Genomic DNA, 18,329 nt, shown 5'->3' on the forward strand with positions numbered 1-18,329 from the left:
ACATGCATAATGGAGTGATGGTGATATCTCACATCGGATAAAAAAAAGTTTTTAAGAATTATATATGTATAAGTTCTTTTTAATCATATAGATATGTTTTAAAGTTGTGAAATATTTATTAAGCCCAAAACTAGGGATGACAATGGGGCGGGTTTTTTCGGGTACTCGCCCCTAATGGGACGAGGTTCAATTTTAATAAACGGGTTTGGGACGAGTTTGAGAATTTTTTTTAAAACCCGGGGTGAGTTTGGGTATTGCCCCGCCCCGTCCCTATTATAGATAAAATTAATTTTTGAAAGTAATTTAATTTAAAATTTAAAATTAATTTAATTTAATTTTTATTTTACTATTTTTAATATATAGATACTAATAAAATATTTTTAATAAATAAGTTATAAAAATATAATAATTTAATTATTTATAAAATATATTTATTTTAATGTAATTAAAAATTTTAAAAGTAATTTAAAAAAAAAAAAAGTTAAACAAGGTGGGGTGCGATGGGCGCAGGTATGGGAATTTATCATTCCCGCCTTGCCCCGTCTCGTTTAATTTTTTAAATGGGACGAGGATGAGAATTATTTTGAATAAACGGGGCGGGGTTGGAATGGGGGCGACCCATCCTGTTGCCATCCCTACCCAAAATTGACAATGGCTATACAGTTGGGAACAAGTTGATATTAATGGTATCAGAGTTGAACCCTCACCTTGAGTGGGCGTTTGTTTGGCTTCATAAGTTATATTTATTTATTTGGTTTTACAATTCTATAAGACAAGACAAAAATGTTTTATTTGCATAGGTTGATGATTATGATATTAAAAGAAAACATTTATGGTAATATATATATATATATATTCCTCATGTGAGAGTTTGTTTGGGCTTATAAGGAGGGTTTATCTTATTAACCCTACAATCTTGTGGAACAATAAGGATGTTGTGTTTGCATAGAGTAAGGAAGGTGATAATGATATCCTATATTGGATAGAAAAAAAAGTTGTATAGGGCTATAAAGAGCAATGTGGGTTTAACGTAGATAGTATTTACACAAGATGATAAATTGTCTTAGGTGGTGTTTGTTTCTTGGCTAAATAGAAAAAATCAAAATATTTGGTTTTTTTTTTCATTCAATTTAAAGTAACTTATTGATATCAACCAACATAACTAAAGTGAACTTATTATCAATAAGTTTAACTTAGTTATGTTAGTTAATATCAATAAGGTACTTTTAACTTAATAGAAAAAATAAAAAATTTTGACTTTTTTTATTCAGCCAAAAAACAAATACCATCTTAGTTTAATGATTAATAGATTAAGAATATTTTTTTTGAATATTATTATTATTTAGATAGCTTTCTTTAAAACAATTAAAAAAAATAACAATTTTTTTAGAACACTTCTTAAAATAAGCAAGTTCATCAATTTATTCTCTATGAGATATTATATTGTGCATTAATGTAAAATGCAAAAATTTCTAAAGTATTCTCTATATTTTTATTATTTTTTACAATTTAATCTACAAAAGATAAGGGTGCAACTTATATGGATTGACTTGACACAACTTGAATTCAACTTTGGAAGGATATATTTGGATAAGTATTTTTAATACTCATTTTGGCATTAACTCAACTCAATCTCAATTCAAGTTGGATTTGAGTCAAAAGTTTAGATGACTTAAGCATAACTGGAACTCAATTTAATATTTATAATTTATATTACCATATATAATGATATTCCGTTGATGTCATTTCAATTAATTTTAAATAAAAAGGTCAAATTTAATTATTACATAATATTTTATCTTTTTGGAAAGACAAATAATTTTTTTTCGTTATTATCTCAAATGTGTTATTTAGTATTTACATTTTGGAATAAATATACGGAAGGTGAAATTTAAAAGTTATTCCAATGGATTCGATCCAATCTAACCCAAATTTGGTCCATACAATCCTTCTAATCCAAGTATAACATGATCAATTCGAGTGTAACTTGGACTTAACCCGGGTATTAAAAATGAGGATGAGTGGAACATCTTGGGTTTAAGGTAAAGTTGCGTTCACATTAAATCTGGTTGAATGAGAACCTCACCCATTTGAGTTATAACCCAACAAAAACACCTAAAAATGCTTGAATTTTAAAAAAAAAACATGTTTTTATAAAGAATTCTAAAAAATATGTGTACATTGTGAAATCCTTAATTATTTCGTAATTTATGCAAGGTTTCCTTTATTGTTTTTTGCCAATCATTTCCACCAAGAAAATTGTCTTTAAATCCTTCCATTGCCGTGTGGAAAATTTAAAGCTTATATAACGACACCTTCTTGGATGATTCCAAGCTTACACAACCTAAAAAAGTCCATGCATGCTTTCAACTTCTTGGAAACTTCACAAACTCATTCCCATATAAATTTGAATAAAAAAATTCAATTCATTAATTGAAGCCCTCATTCTTTGTACATCTTGTACATTTTCTCACCGACACAATTCATCAATTACATAACTGCTCCTACATAAAATATCTGACAGCATGGCTTGGCCCACACTCACCATCCTCCTAACCATGGCCACTAGGGGCTCGGCGATACCCGGGACATTGGTGGGGGCGGCGATGGTCTGGCTTGTCGCAGCTGAAATGATCCGGTCTGCAACTTGTGGGTATGTAAACCTGTCCATGAACATAACTTTGTTCTTAGCTAGGTAAAACAAAAAGACAGTTCTTGATCCCGACTTTAAACTTGACAAGGAATATTTAGTATAATATAATGATCTAAATCTATGGAATACTTGTTATAGCTGGGAGTTACACCCGAAAACTTGCCTGTGAAACCGACCGTTTTCAAGACGAGAACGATGTAAAGAGCAAGAAGACCATAGAGGAGGAGGTGTTGATTCACTTTGATGATTGCCATACTGCATATGATGTGGAGAAATTTTCATGGGCTTTTATGGAGCAGTTTTCCTTCATTTCCATGTCGCGTGGAGTAAATTTCCATGAAATTAATTAACTATGCCCCTGAAGATTGAGGTGACAGTTTCCTTGCCGACTTCTCGCTAGCACACACTACAGAGTACCCCCTGTTTGCCAAGCAGGAAATTACATTGAGATGAAGACCTTTTTCCCGGAAAAAAGTTATCAATTCCACAGCACTGCTGTTGTCATGTACAATATAAAACCTTATATTTCAAAAGTAATGAAATATAATCTATCTTCTTAGCATAATTATCAATAGCCATCAAAGTTCATTTTCTAACCAAGTCTATGATTGATTCCTAAAGTATTAGGGAAGGAAACAAAAAAGTTTAAAAAAAATAATTTTTTCATATTTGGTTTTACTATACAAAGAAAAATTAAATATAATTAAATTATTAAAAAATTTCTATATTTTTAAATTATTTAATCTTTATATAAAAAAATTGAATAATAAAAAAAATTTGAATTAGTTATTGGCCTCTAAATTTGTCTTAATTTTATTTTTACATTACTTCAAAGGGGGACAATATCTACATGGTTGGATGCGGGTCGTTACAAATGGTATCAGAGCCGATCCCCGACCCCGGTGTGGGGGTTTGTTTGGCTCCGTAAGAGGTGTTTGTCTGTTTGGCCCCGCAATCCCATGGGACACAACGAGGACGTTGTGTCTGCATGGGGGGTGTTTGTGATGTCCCACATCGGATAGGGGAGAATGTTCCTGACGCTATATATGTAGAGACTCCTCTTAACCAAGTAGACGCGTTTTAAAGCCGTGAGAACCCCTTGAGCCCAAAGCAGACAATATCTACACGGTTGGGTGCGGGTCGTTAGTTTAATTTTATCAATAAATTTCAAACTCAATTATATTTGAATTTTTTAACTAACTCAACTTTTAATTCTTAATTTTTATTATTTTACATATTATTTTATTTTTATTATTATTACTATTATTATATTTTATTATTATTATTATTTTTTATTTTTTTCCTTTTCCACGCCACCTCCCCTCTCTTTTCTCTCTCTTCTCACTCATTTCCCTCTTTCTTTTTTAGGTTTTTTTCTCCCCACTCATTTCCCTCTTTCTTTTTTAGGTTTTTTTCTCCCCACATTCCCAAAGACCTGCCCGCTCCCGCGCCCCCGCCTCCCCACCCCCCCACAATTCATCTCTTCCTCTTTTCTTTTTTATGCCGGCCCCATTTTTTCTTTCCCCATTTTTCCTTTTTCTTCTCTTCCCCCAACTCCCACACATGGCCAACCCATTTTCTCTTCCATTTTTTTTCTCCTCCCCACAATCCTTCCCTCTACACTGCCACTTCTAGGGACATCCTAACACCCACATCCCCACCCGACTCCATTGTCACTGCCAGTTGCATGACACTGGCGCCCTTCCATCCCTATTTTCTTATTATCTTTATTTTTTAATATTATTATTATTATTATTATTATCATTTATTATTATTATTATTATTATTATTTTTTTTTAAAAAAGCCATCTATCTCCCTTCACCGCCGATGACCCCCTCTCATTTTCTGTCATTCCCTCACTTTCCTATCACAATTATTTTCCATTATTATTATTATTTTCTTTATTTTTCTTGATTTGATTTATGAATTTTGAGTTAATTTATTATTGGTAAATTAATATGAAATTTGGGCTAATTTATTGTAGGTGAATTAATTTGAAATTTGTTAATTTAGGCTAAATTAGTTGATAATTTATATGGTTGTGTTCATTTGAATTATTTGATTTAGATATCATATAATATTATGGTATATTTTGGATGTGGGTTTGCATATTAAATTGAGTTGATTTTGATTATGGATTTAAGTTTGCATATTAAATTGGGTTTGGATTATGAGATATTAAATTTAGGTTTAATGACATTTATTTTAATTTATCATATTTTGAGTTTGATTAATTGAGTTTATATTTTGGTTATTAATTTGGAAACTTTATATTGGAGTCTATGATATGTGAGATGTTTTTGTTAATTTGGGCTCATTTTTAATTGGTGAAATTTATTGGACTAATTTGAAGTTTGAATTTGGGCTTGAAGAATTATTTTGGACTCTACATATTTTTGGATATTTACATTTGAATTATTTTTGTTTTTGCATTGACCTATTCTACAATTTCGTTGACTGAGTACGAATTTATGATACGTGAAGTACGAAATTTTATGGAAGAAAGTGAGACTCCAAAAACCGTAGGAAAATATTAAACTTGTTGTAAACTTGTTTGAGTACACATTTTATTTTTCAGTACTATTTGGTTTTATTTTTATTGGTTTTTATAAATATTTGTTTGTATATATTTATTTGTTGTTTACAGAATTGAACATCGAACAAATAAGAAATTTTGTTTAAATAAGAAGAATAATTCAGTAAATATGTTTAAAAAAAAAATTAAAATATTCTTCTTAATAAAAGAAAGTTTTTTTAATAAAAATTAAGAAAAATACTTTTAGAAAAAAAAAATTGTTTTTAATAGAATTTGAAAAATTGTTTTTAATAATAATTGTCCAAAAAATTTTTTGTTTAATAAAAATTGTCCAAAAATTGTTTTGTAAATAAAGTTGTCCCAAAAATTAATTTTTAATTAAAAATTCTTTTGCAAATAAAGTTATATTTTTTTAATAATTTGTATAAGTCACTTTTCTTAAATGAAAACAAATTGAAATACTTTTGTAAATAAAATTATAAAAATTTATTATTTTCTGATAAAAGTAAGTAAAAATAATTTTTGTTGTCAAATTGAAATTTTGTAATAAATTCTTTTGATATAATAAGTGTAAATGATTTTTAAAAAAAATTAAATACAAATGAAATTTAATCAAATCATTAATTGAAAAAATATTGAAACTTTTTTTGTAAATAAATAAATTGAAATCACTAATTCAAAATTGTTCTTAATAAATTTGAAAATTTCGGAAAACTATTTTTTTTTTCAATTTTTTTAATAAATCAATTTGCATAATTCTATTGTCATTTATATTTGTACATTCTTGTAATTTTATTTTGTCATCATCTTTGTGTATATTATTTCATTCCTTTAATCTTGGTGTTTATAATTAATTAATTAATTACCACAATTCCTTAATTTATTTAGTAGAGATAGTATGTATATAAGCTTAGAGAAGTGTTACGACTTACCACCATACTTTCCTAATAGGTAACCTAACCCCCGAACCCAGACTCGGTTTTTCACAAACCTATTTTTTCTTCAAGAGTCACACTTAAAGTTTTTCTTTCTTATTTTGTTTTTCCCTTAAAAAATAAAACAAAAATAAGTGATGAATTCAAATTTTTTTTCTAAAAATCAGATTTTTCATAAATAAAAAAAAAAAAAACGAGTCTCGTCATCGAGTGGGAATACACATGAAAAATGCGGTTCCACAGTAATATATAAAAATAATTTATCAATTTTAAATATATTTTTTCCTTTACTTTTTTCTTTTATTTTTTTCTCTAATATTTTCTCGAAACCAAACATAATCTTAAGGTAGGGTTTGGTTAAAAAAATACCAACCACAGATATTAATATCAATATGGATTAAAGGTAGGAGAATTGGTTGAAACCAAAATCTATACATTATTTATTTATTATTTCTAATTATATTATTTAAATATGAAAAAAAGAACAATGAAAGAACCTTAACCGTGTCATTTTTAAATTGTATTATATATTAATTTATCATTTTTATTTAATAATTAAAATATTTTTAAATGTAGAAATATGAGTTTAGAGTTCTCATGTATTCATGTTTGCTTTTCTATAATATGATTTATATTTATAGTTTTTAAGTAAGTATTTATAGAAAAATATTAATAATTGGGTTTGGCATGAATTTACCTTTTAACCCATTTAAAGTCCATATGTACACACAAACATGAGCCACGGTTCTAAATGTCAGAAACTTCTCACCAAACGATGAGGAGAACCTAACTCAAAATATTCTTAAAATAGTTTTCATTCATTCTAAAAAAAATTAATTTTGTTTGGGAACTTAAATATGAAAAATAATTTTCTTAATTTATTCTCTATAATGGTATTGTACATTCATATATAATGCAAAATATTTTCAAAGCATTCTCTATACTTTCAATTATTTTATACAAAAAACACTTGAATTAAAATACTTCAAATTTATTCCACACAAAACAAATCCTTAAAAAATTGTTATCAATCAACATTGTTAAAGATCTCTTTTGAGTTAGATACCTGATTATTTTTGTTCCAAAAAATAGAAAATTATTTTTAAGAATAATTTCTAAATAAACACTTAAACACTGTTTGGTAACTATTTTTGAAAACAATTTTTGGAAGTTGTCATGTGATGTTTTATAGAATAGAAGTTTGTTGAGGACTTGAAATGTTTTTAACATATTTTTAAATATGTTTTAAAAATAGTTTTTGTATTTAGTACTTTATTTTTAATTATCCTCCATATTTGTGTAATTATTTTTTAAAACAATCTTTAGAAAATAAATGAAAATAGTTAAAAGATGTTTTCTAAAACATCTTGTTTTCTATTCTTCAGAAAAGAAAATAGAAAATAGTTTTCTAGGTCTTGCTTGGTAATTATTTTTTAAAACAGGTCTTAAAAACAATTTTTGAGTTTTTGAAAACTATTTTATGATATTTTATAGAACAAAAATTTGTTTGAAAACTTGAAATGTTTTCAACATGTTTTGAATATTTTTAAATATGTTTTTTAGAAATAAATTTTATGTTTAGTGTTTTATTTTTAATTATTTTATATATTTATATAATTATTTTTTAAAACAACCATAAGGAAATAAGTGAAAATAACTTAAAACAATTATAAGATGTTATTTCAAAAAACACTTTTAAAAACATAAAATAGAAAATAGTTTTTAGTTGTCAAACATGTTTTTCTTATTTTTTGTTTTATGTTTTGGAGAATAGAAACCGTTCCCAAAAACAATTGCCAAATGTTTTTCTTATTTTTTTTGTTCTAGATAACATAAAATTGTTCTCGAAAATAATCATCAATTTTGCCAAACAGACCCTTTAGCCATTTCTTGACAATTTCCATCAAGAGAATTGTCTTTAAATTCTTCCTGAGGAAAATTTGAGCTTATGACATGCTCTTGGATGATTCTCAACACAATCTAAAACTCCATGCATGGTTCAAGTTCTTGGTAAAACTTCAGAAATTCGTCGATCGCTGAAAAAAGTCAATTCATTGAAGCCCTTATTCTTTATATATATATATATATATATATATATATATATATATTAATGTTTTCTTACCAACACAATTCATCAATTCATCAATTACATATACATGACTGCTCATATATAAAATATCTAACAACAAGGCTTGGTCATCCTCATCATCCTCCTAACCATGATCCAAATCCATGGAATACTGGCTATAGCTGGGAATTAGACCCGATAAGAATGACGTAAAGAGCAAGAAAACAAAAGAGGAGGAGGTGCTGATTCACTTTGATGATCGCCATACTGCATATGCAGTGGAGATAGGTTCAGAGTAGGGTTTATATGGAGCTGTTTTCCTTCATTTCCACGTTGAATTCATGAGACTAGATCTCGATGAAACTATGTCCTTGAAAATTGAGGTGACAGTTTCCTTGGGGATTCCTAGCTGGCACACACTAAGAGTATTCTTCTGGTCCCTGTTTGGGAAGCAGGAAATTAGTTTGGGATAAAAGTCTTCTTCCGGGAAAGTTGTCGCCAATTCCGCAGCCGGCTCATTCTTTACACATCTTATACATTTTCTCTCCAACACAATTCATCAATTGCACGACTGCTCCTATATAAAATATCTAATAACAAAGCTTGGCCATACTCATCATCCTCCTAACCATGGCCATTAGGGGCTCCGCCATGCCTGCGTTGTTGGTGGGGGTGGCGGTGGTCTGGCTTCTCGCCGCTGAAATGATCCGGCCTGCAACTTGTGCATATATAAGCCTGTCCATGAACATAACTTTGTTCTTAGCTAGGTGAAAAAAAAAAAACCAGTTCTTGATCCCGACTTTAAAATTGCCAAGTGATCTAAATCTATGGAATACTTAGTTATAGCTGGGAGTTACACCCGAAAACTTGCCTGTGAAACCGACCGTTTTTGTGACGAGAACGATGTAAAGAGCAAGAAGACCAAAGAGGAGGAGGTGTTGATTCACTTTGATGATCGCCATACTACATATGATGTGGAGAAAGTTTCAAATTTGGGCTTTTATGGAGCAGTTTTCCTTCATTTCCATGTTGGATGGGAGTAAATTTCCATGAAATTAGCTGTCCTTGAAAATTGAGGTGACAGTTTCCTCGGCGATTCCTCGCTATCACATATTAAAGAATACATTTTTCTGCCCCCCTGTTTGCCAAGCAGGAAATTACCTTGACGTGAAGTCCTTTTTCCTGGAAAGTTCATATCAATTCCTCAGCACTGCTTTTGTCATTACGATATGAAGTCTGATATTTCAAGTAATGAAATTTATTCTGTCTTCTTAGCATAATTATTAATAGCCATCAAAATTCATTTCTAACCAAGGTTTTGAAAAGGTTAGGCCATGTTTGTTTTCAGAAAGTGCTAAGGAAATAAAAAAATATTAATGAAAATGATTTTCTTATATTTGATTTTACTATAGAAAATACAAAAAAAAAAAAAAAATACAATTAAAATTATTAAGTGATTGATATATTTTTAAATTATTTAATTTTGATATAAAGAGTTAAACAAGTAAAAAATATTTGAAGTGGTATATAAAAATGATTTATTAATTTTAAATTTATTTTTTTATTTTTTTTCTCTTATATTTTTTCTCAAATTTCCGAGAATCAAACATAACTTTAAGATAGGATTTGGTTAAAAAAATATTAACCACAGATATTAGGATCGGTATGGATTGAAGGTGGGAGCACTAGTTGAAACCCAAATCTATTCATTATTTATTTATTATTTTTAATTATATTATTTAAATATGAAAAAATAAAAAAAGGATAATAGAAGAACTTCAATCGTATCATTTTTAAATTATATTATATATACCGATAATTCATCATTTTTATTTAATAATTAAAGTGTTTTAAAATGTTGAAATATGAATTTAGAGTTGTCATGTATTCAAGTTTGCTTTACTAGGAGATTCAATTTTGATTTAATAACTTGTGATAAAACCCATGGGAACTTGAGTTGCTACTAACACATCTTTAAAAAATTGTTTTCAATCAAAATTGACAAAGATGTTTTTTAAGAAAAAAAAACCAATTTCTGTTCTAAAAAATAGAAAATTGTTTCTTAATAATAATTTATAAACAAACTCTTAATTATTTCATAACTGACAACATCATTCTAGGCAATTTCCACCATGAGAATTGTCTTTAAATTCCTTATGTGGAAAGTTTGAGCATATCACACGTTCTTGGATGATTTACCAACACACAATCTAAAACTCTATGCTTCAAGTTCTTTGTAAACTTCACAAATTCATCACGGCAATTCATCCCGATATAGATGGATGAAAAAAAATTCAATTTATTGAAGCCCTTATTCTTTATACATCTTCTATGTTTTCTCACCAACACAATTTATCGATTACATTACTACTATATAAAATATTTAGTACACTAAGCCATATAGTTTAAGATTTTTAATTTTGTTCCATTCATTTTGATATAAGATCTTTCTAAACAGCAACTTACATTCTCCATTCAAAACTCAAGGTTACTATTTGATCAACGAGACATCATATGTAGACATCATATGTAAGTCTAGAAAGGTTTGGGAAAAGGCATACTAGGATTAAAAAGGTAAGGGTTGGATTAGATTGTTAAAATTGTACAAAAAGCCTTTTAAAATTTGCAACAACACTTAAGTGAGGGCTAAAACACTTGAGTGTTAAAGCTAACACTCAAGCATATTTAGGTTTTGTTTGACAAATGTTTTGGAAAATAGTTTTCTATTCTCTAGAACAAAAAAAAAATGGAAAACATATTTTACAACTAGAAAAATTGTTTTTTGTTTTCTATTTTAAAAAATAGAAATATGATATTTTGAGAGAACATTTTTAAGTTGTTTTCACTTGTTTTATAAAGTTTATTTTAAAAAAATAAGTTTACAAATAGGGAGAATGATTAAAAATAAAACACTAGATATAAAAATTATTTTTAAAACACATTTAAAAACATTAAAAATATGTTAAAAACATTTCAGGTTCTCATCCAGATTTTAATTTGTTTTGTATGACATTAGAGAACAGTTCTTAAGTAGAATTATTTTTCAAAATTGTTTTAAAAAACAATTACCAAACAAAAGGCCTTGACTGCTTGAACGCTCAAAGTGGTTTCTGCTAGATTTTGACCGTTTGCCATTTAGAAACTTATGATTTTATTTTTGGGATTTATCTCGTATTCGAATCTCTAGGTCCTTGGCCTATGTATACCCTACCTAAACACGTTTTTGGGTTTGATGCTCACATTTAAAAAACCCTAGTTTGCCTTCACATTCCAAAATCTCTCAAAGAAGACTTCAAGCTTTTTCCAGATTATTGAAAGAGATCTGCATCACCTCAGAAGTTGAGACAGGATCCATTGGAGCATACGAGGTGCTACAACGCGAATGAAGATCATAGTATAAGTTCTAAAGAGTAAGTCTAAGGATGACTTATGGGAGGTAATTTGTGTATTATGTTCTCATATAAAAGCTAGAATGTTGATTCAAGGTCTTTGACCCGTGATTTTTTATCTTCACATTTTGTGTAGAGGTGTTTCTCATAAAAGGAATTCTCTTATCCCTTGTGTTGTTTTTCTTTGGACTTCTCTAAATAAGAATTGAGATAGTTAAATAATTGAAAATATTTAACTTTTGGGGTGTTAAGAATAAAAACACCTATTCACTCCTCTAGGTGTTACCATGCTCTTATTGGTTTTTCAAAAATATCTAACAAGGCTTAGTCATCCTGATCATCCTCCTAATTAACCATGATCCAAACCCATAATATTGGTTGTAAGTGGGAATTAAACCTGAAAACTTTCCTGTGAAACAGATGGTTTTAGAGATGAGAATGATGTAAAGGGCAAGAAGACCAAGGAGGAGGAGGTGCTGAATCACTTTGATGATCGCCATACTGCATATGCAGCGGAGAGAGGTTCAAAGTAGGTTTATGTGGAGCTGTTTCCCTTCATTTCCACGTTGAATTCATGAGACTAGATTTCAATGAAACTATGTCCTTGAAAATTGAGGTGACAGTTTCCTTGGTGATTCCTGGCCGGCACACGCTAAGAGTCTATTTTTCTGGCCCCTGTTTGGCAAGCAGGAAATTAGCTTGAGATAAAAGTCTTTTTCCCGGAAAGTTGTTACCAATTCAACAACCCTGTTGTTGTCATTACCACTAACGTCTGATATTTCAAGCTATGGGCATGTAACCTATCTTAGTAGCATTACGAACAATAACCATCAAAGTTCATTTCTAAGTAAGAAAAAAATCACCTCTTGGGATCTTATTAAATTTTTTTTAGCAATAATGGTTATAAACGAATTGGTATAAATGGTATAGAGTTGACTCTCGATGTCATTGTGAGACTTAGGTTTTATAAAGGATATCTCTTTGTTTTGTCTCACAATTATATGAGATACAACAAGAGCATTATATCTAGATAGAGGTGATTGTGATATTCCACATTAAATAAAGAAAAAAGTTTCTAACGTTATATATGTATAAACTCCTCTTAATCATATAGATGTATTTTAAAATTGTGAGAACCAATTAAACTTAGATGACAATATCTACATGGTTAGAAGTAGGTTATTATAAAGTCTTGAACTTTTGATGTTATAATACTTAAAATGCTACTTTGTCTTGCACATACAGATGAGTCCTCCTATGTGGTTCATGAATCATAAGTAGCCAAACTTCACATAATTAATTAAAGGGGAATATTATCTAATTTAAGCCCACCGGTCCCATGGGCACATAAAATTGTAACTTGGGTGAATCTAATGCATCAACTCATAGTTCAAGTTGTTGTGCATGAGGTTTTGAAAGGGTTAAAGGTAGAGTAGGTTAGAAAAATACCAACCAAAGATGTTAGGATCAATACCAACCTCAAGGTGTAGGCAACAAATGGAACCCAAATCTACACATTATTTATTAATTATTTTATTTAAAATATGAATATATATATATATATATATATATATATATATATATATATAAAGGATAGTGAAAGAATTTTATTAATTTATAATTTTTATTTAATTGTTAAAGTATTTTTAAATGTTGAAATATGAGTTTATAGTTGTCATGCATTCATGTTTATTTTTGACCTCTTATTTTGCAATATGATTTATATTTTATAGTTTTGAAATATTTTATTTATTAGGAGCTTCCATTTGGGCTTAATAGTATGTGAATACCAATAGGAACTTGAATTGCCCTTGGACTTGGTATGGGTTGAGAATTGTCAACCCTACTTGGGATTGGGCCTGGCTTAAGTGAAAACATATTAATAGGTAGATTTGACTTGATCTAACCTTTTAACCTAGTCAAGTCCATATGCACACATGCTAGATAAGCCACATTTATAAATGTTATAAAATTTTCACTAAATGATGATTTTAATTCAAAATTCCATTTCAATGAATTATTTAAAAACATACCAAAATGTCAAAAATCATTTCTTCCAAGTCGAATAAACATATCTTATCTTACTTCAATGACTGATAGAGCAAGAATAGATTAATTTTCATATATTATTAATTGTTATCACAAGAACTAGATTGAGAGCTTGTCAATAAAACTAATGCATTTTGAGAGCTTTACAAAGTAAAGTGCGAGAAAAGCAAATAAAAGGCTTGTTTAGTAACTTTTTAAAAATTAATTTTTGAGAAATAGTCTTAAAATAATTCTGAGTATTTTTAAGAATAAAGTTTGTTTGGAAATTCAAATATGAAAATATTTTTTTATTTATTTATTTTTTATGATAATATTGTGCACTTATATATAATGCAAAAAAATTTAAACCATTCTCTACATGTTCAATTATTTATATAAAAAACACATGAAAACACCTTAAATTTGTTCATGACAATATTTACGTTCAAAATAAATCCTGAAAATTGCTAAAAATGTTCAAAAGGTTAGAAATTTGATTATTGTTTGAAAAAAAATTAGAAAACCGGTTTTAGAAATAATTTCTAAACAAATCATTAATTGTTTCATTATTTGTACGTCAGGGTATCTTTCTCGGAAATTTCCTCCATGAGAACTGTCTTTAAATTCCTCCCATGGAAAATTTGAGCTTAGGACACGTCATTGGATGATTCCCAACACAATCTACAAGTTCTTGGTAAACTTCACAAATTCATGGCTGAAAAAATTCAATTCATTGAAGCCCTTATTCTTTATACACTTTCTTTTTTTGGTTATGTTTTCTCACCAACACAATGCATCAATTACATATACAAGACTGCTCCTATATAAAATATCTAACAACAAAGCTTGGTCACCCTCGTCATCCTCCAAACCATGGCCCCTAAGGGTTATGCGATCCCGGTGAATTTGGTGGTGGCGGTGGTGATCGGGCTGTCCGTCGCTCAACTGATGGCGATCTAGTCTGCAACTTCTGCATATATAAACCTGTACATAAACATAACTTTCTTCTCAGTCTCAACTTTAAAATTGATAAGGAATATTAACTATAATATCATGATCCAAATCCATGAAATACTTGTTGAATTACGTAGGAAAACTTGCCTGTGAAACCGACCGTTTTCGAGATGAGAATGATATAAAGAGCAAGAAGACCATAGAAGAGGAGGTGATTCACCTTGATCGCCATACTGCATATGCATGGGGTGGAGAGAGGTACAAACTAGGCTTTATATAGGGCATTTTTTCTTCATTTCTACGTTGAATATTTCATGAGACTTCATTTCGATGAAATTATGTCCTTAGAAAAGTCGAGGTAGAATACAGTTTTTCCTAGCTAGCACAAGCTAAAAGTCCATTTTGCCTGCCCCTGTTTGGCAAGCAGGAAATTAGCGTGAGATATATAAAAGTCCATTTTTTCCCTAAAAAAGGAAAAAAGTTTTGTGTGGGTAAGTATTTGAAGAGTAGGTGAAATGTAACTCCTTAAAAGTAGCCTCCAGCCTCCGATTTACAATAAATGTGTTTTATGATATTTTTACTCAAAGTATTTTTAATAGAAGTGCTTTATGTAAAAGTATATTTTGAGAGAATCAATTAGAAACTATTTCTTTAAAAAAAATACTATAAATGATTTTTTTTTAACAATATAAGTGATTTTTCATATTTTTTTAAAATTTTCTAAATTTTACTAAATATTAATTTTTTTTTTAAAAAATACTTTTTAAACTAAAAGTATTTTTCATGATTACTATCAAACGGACTTTTATTTTACTTTTGAAATATCAAAAACATGTTTTTATGTAATTAATTTTTTAAAATATTATAATTACCTATTTATGTTTAATAAACTTATTTTTAAAATACAAAGTTCCTATTTTTCAAAATAAAAGTTCTATATTATCCCAATTGGGTCTCAAGTTTGATATTTCAAATTTTTGGCATGTGACCATGCATTCTTTGCATCACCAAAAATAGCCATTATAGTTTATTCTTTATTTCTAAGAAAAAAATAACCCAGAGGGAAATACTAAAGATAAAATTATTGATCTTTATATAGAAAAACTAAATTAAGTGAAATAAATTTCAAATATTATATTAAAATAATTTATTCATTTTAAATCTATTTTTTATTTTTTCTATTTAATTTTTCTCTCTAAAGATTTTGATCGACACAAAATCATCCCAATAGTAATAATAGAATAGTTTATTTAAAAACAAATACCAAAGGGCATTAAGTCTTTTTGTATGTTGGTAATTTTGTTTTAATTTATTTTTTGATTAAATAATTCTCTTCAAAAGATTTCTAAAAGAATTGTTACCGGCTAGAAGCATTTTTACAAAAAAAATCACTCAAACCCTTTAAGTAATTTTCTAGATTTTTAAAAATGAGTTTAATAAAATATAATTTTTCTAAGAAAATTATTTTAAAACATTACTAAACCATTCTATATAACCGTCGTATATAAAATCATTCTCAAACACTCAAATCTTCAAGTTTTGATATCATATAATGCTCAAATAATATTCAATTGATCATATATTATAATGACAGGAAGTCCTTGTTGTAATGAACATATGACTAAATAATGCATAATTCTAACATAAATCCTCACAATTTTAAAACATATTTACACAAACTAAATGGTATAAGTATTAAAAACCTCTTAATCCAATTTCAAGTCTTCAAATTTTGATCTTATAATGCTCGAACAATTATCTATTAAGTAATCACGACATCCCCGTACATTGTAATGAATAAGAAGTCTAGGTCTATACAATTTGAGTTTCAATTCTCATAGGTTGTCCATACAAATAACTAAATGAGTCACAATAATTATAAGTATTAAAAACCTCTCAAACCAACTTCAAGTTTTTAAATTTTGATCTTGTAATGCTTGAACAATGATCTATTTAGTAATTACGACATTCTCATACATTGTGATGAATAAGTAGTCAAGCTTCATAGAATTTTGATTTCATTTCTCGTAGGTTTAAAACACATTTGGATATATCAGATGAGCCACATGTCCTCCGTTGATGAATTATTATGCGAATATCTCTATTGTCATCATATGGGTGAACCAAGATATCACGCACGTGCATACATAGGTATATGTATATAGATGATATCAACATAAATCTCTTCTTCAGAAACAGTGTTGCTGAATATATCAACAACAAAGTGGTCTTGTGTATACTTTTCTTCCTTTTTTCTTCGGTCAAATTGAATGGTGGCTTAGACCATGCTAGAAGTTACATGGACAAGTAGAAGACTGATGGCATAGACCACTCTAGAAGATCTATGCACATGTTCATGTTCATGTTCATGCTCAATGACAATATAAAAAATAATAGTCAATTTTACCAACATTTTCCACACGTTTTCCTAGAGTTTTCCTATACATTTCCAACAGAAAAAATTGATGGTAATGGATTGGGTTCAAAATAATTATTTAAAAATTCATTTATATAATTCTTGGTATATATGGAATATCATGTCCCTTTCATGGCATTCCATGATATTTACTCTATTTAGGATCCTAATATGACAAGATGAGAAATTTCACTTACTTTAAATCAAATGAGAGCGGGATGAAATTAATAAATGATAATAGGAAGATGATATATTTGATAAAATTTTAAACTAATAGTAATCAATTATATTTAGATTAAATATATATCTTAAGAGAGGTGAATAAAATTAATCTTAGAAAATAATCGATGTTGAAATTTATAGGGTTGGATTGAGTTTGGTTCTTCGAATTAGACTTGAGCTAATTGGGTCTATATGATTCAAAATCTATTCATATATTTTTTTTAAATACCTTTTTTTTTTTGTAGATTTATACTAAATTTAAATATAGTTTGGGATGATAATTAAAATGGCAAAAATAAATTTATGGAACTTTCTAAAAAAGAAAAAAAAGATTATAATTTGATATTATTTTTTAACATCTAAAAAATAAAATAAAATAAAATAATTATATAAAATAATTTAAACTGTAAATATTATAAAAACATTAAATTGGATTTGGATTGTTCAAATTTTTCTTTGTATTTAACTTGAATTAAGTTTGAATTGAAAAAATTGCACCCAAATATTAAAAATAATTGTCAGAACCTTATCCAAATTAAGGTTGACTTAAGTCAGGACAACTTACCTAAATTGCAACTCCTAATTCCGATTATCCAAAAAATACTTGATGCCCTATTCAAGAAAAAGACTCAAATCCTAGTAACCCCTTAAATGACGATTCAACATAAATTCAATATTTTTGAAACAAGTCAATTTTAGAACGACTTTGTGGGATTGAAACAAACTAACAAAAACCAACAAAGCTACAAAGACTAATGCATATGGTGGTACCATAAGGTTATATAATTCATTAATTACTCCTAATGCTCATCACGTCTTAAAAAACCATAGGTTATTTGTATTCTTCGAAAACTGTCACCCACATCACCATTCAATATTTTTTGGCTCACTTTTGGTCAAATTACTTGACCACCATGATACAATTTAAATGTTATCTATTTTGGATTTAATATAGATAATATCTATATAAAATAGACCATTATAAACAGTTTCAAAGCAACTACATGGTGTTTACCTAGAAGATGATTGATTCATTCCAATAGGGCATGTTAAATCGATGTAAGAGAATATCTACACAAAAATATTTTAAGGAAACTTCCTCAAATAATTAAAAATTGTTCTATTTC

Source organism: Vitis riparia, chromosome 1, assembly GCF_004353265.1.
Source record: "Vitis riparia cultivar Riparia Gloire de Montpellier isolate 1030 chromosome 1, EGFV_Vit.rip_1.0, whole genome shotgun sequence".
Taxonomy (NCBI): Eukaryota; Viridiplantae; Streptophyta; class Magnoliopsida; order Vitales; family Vitaceae; genus Vitis; species Vitis riparia.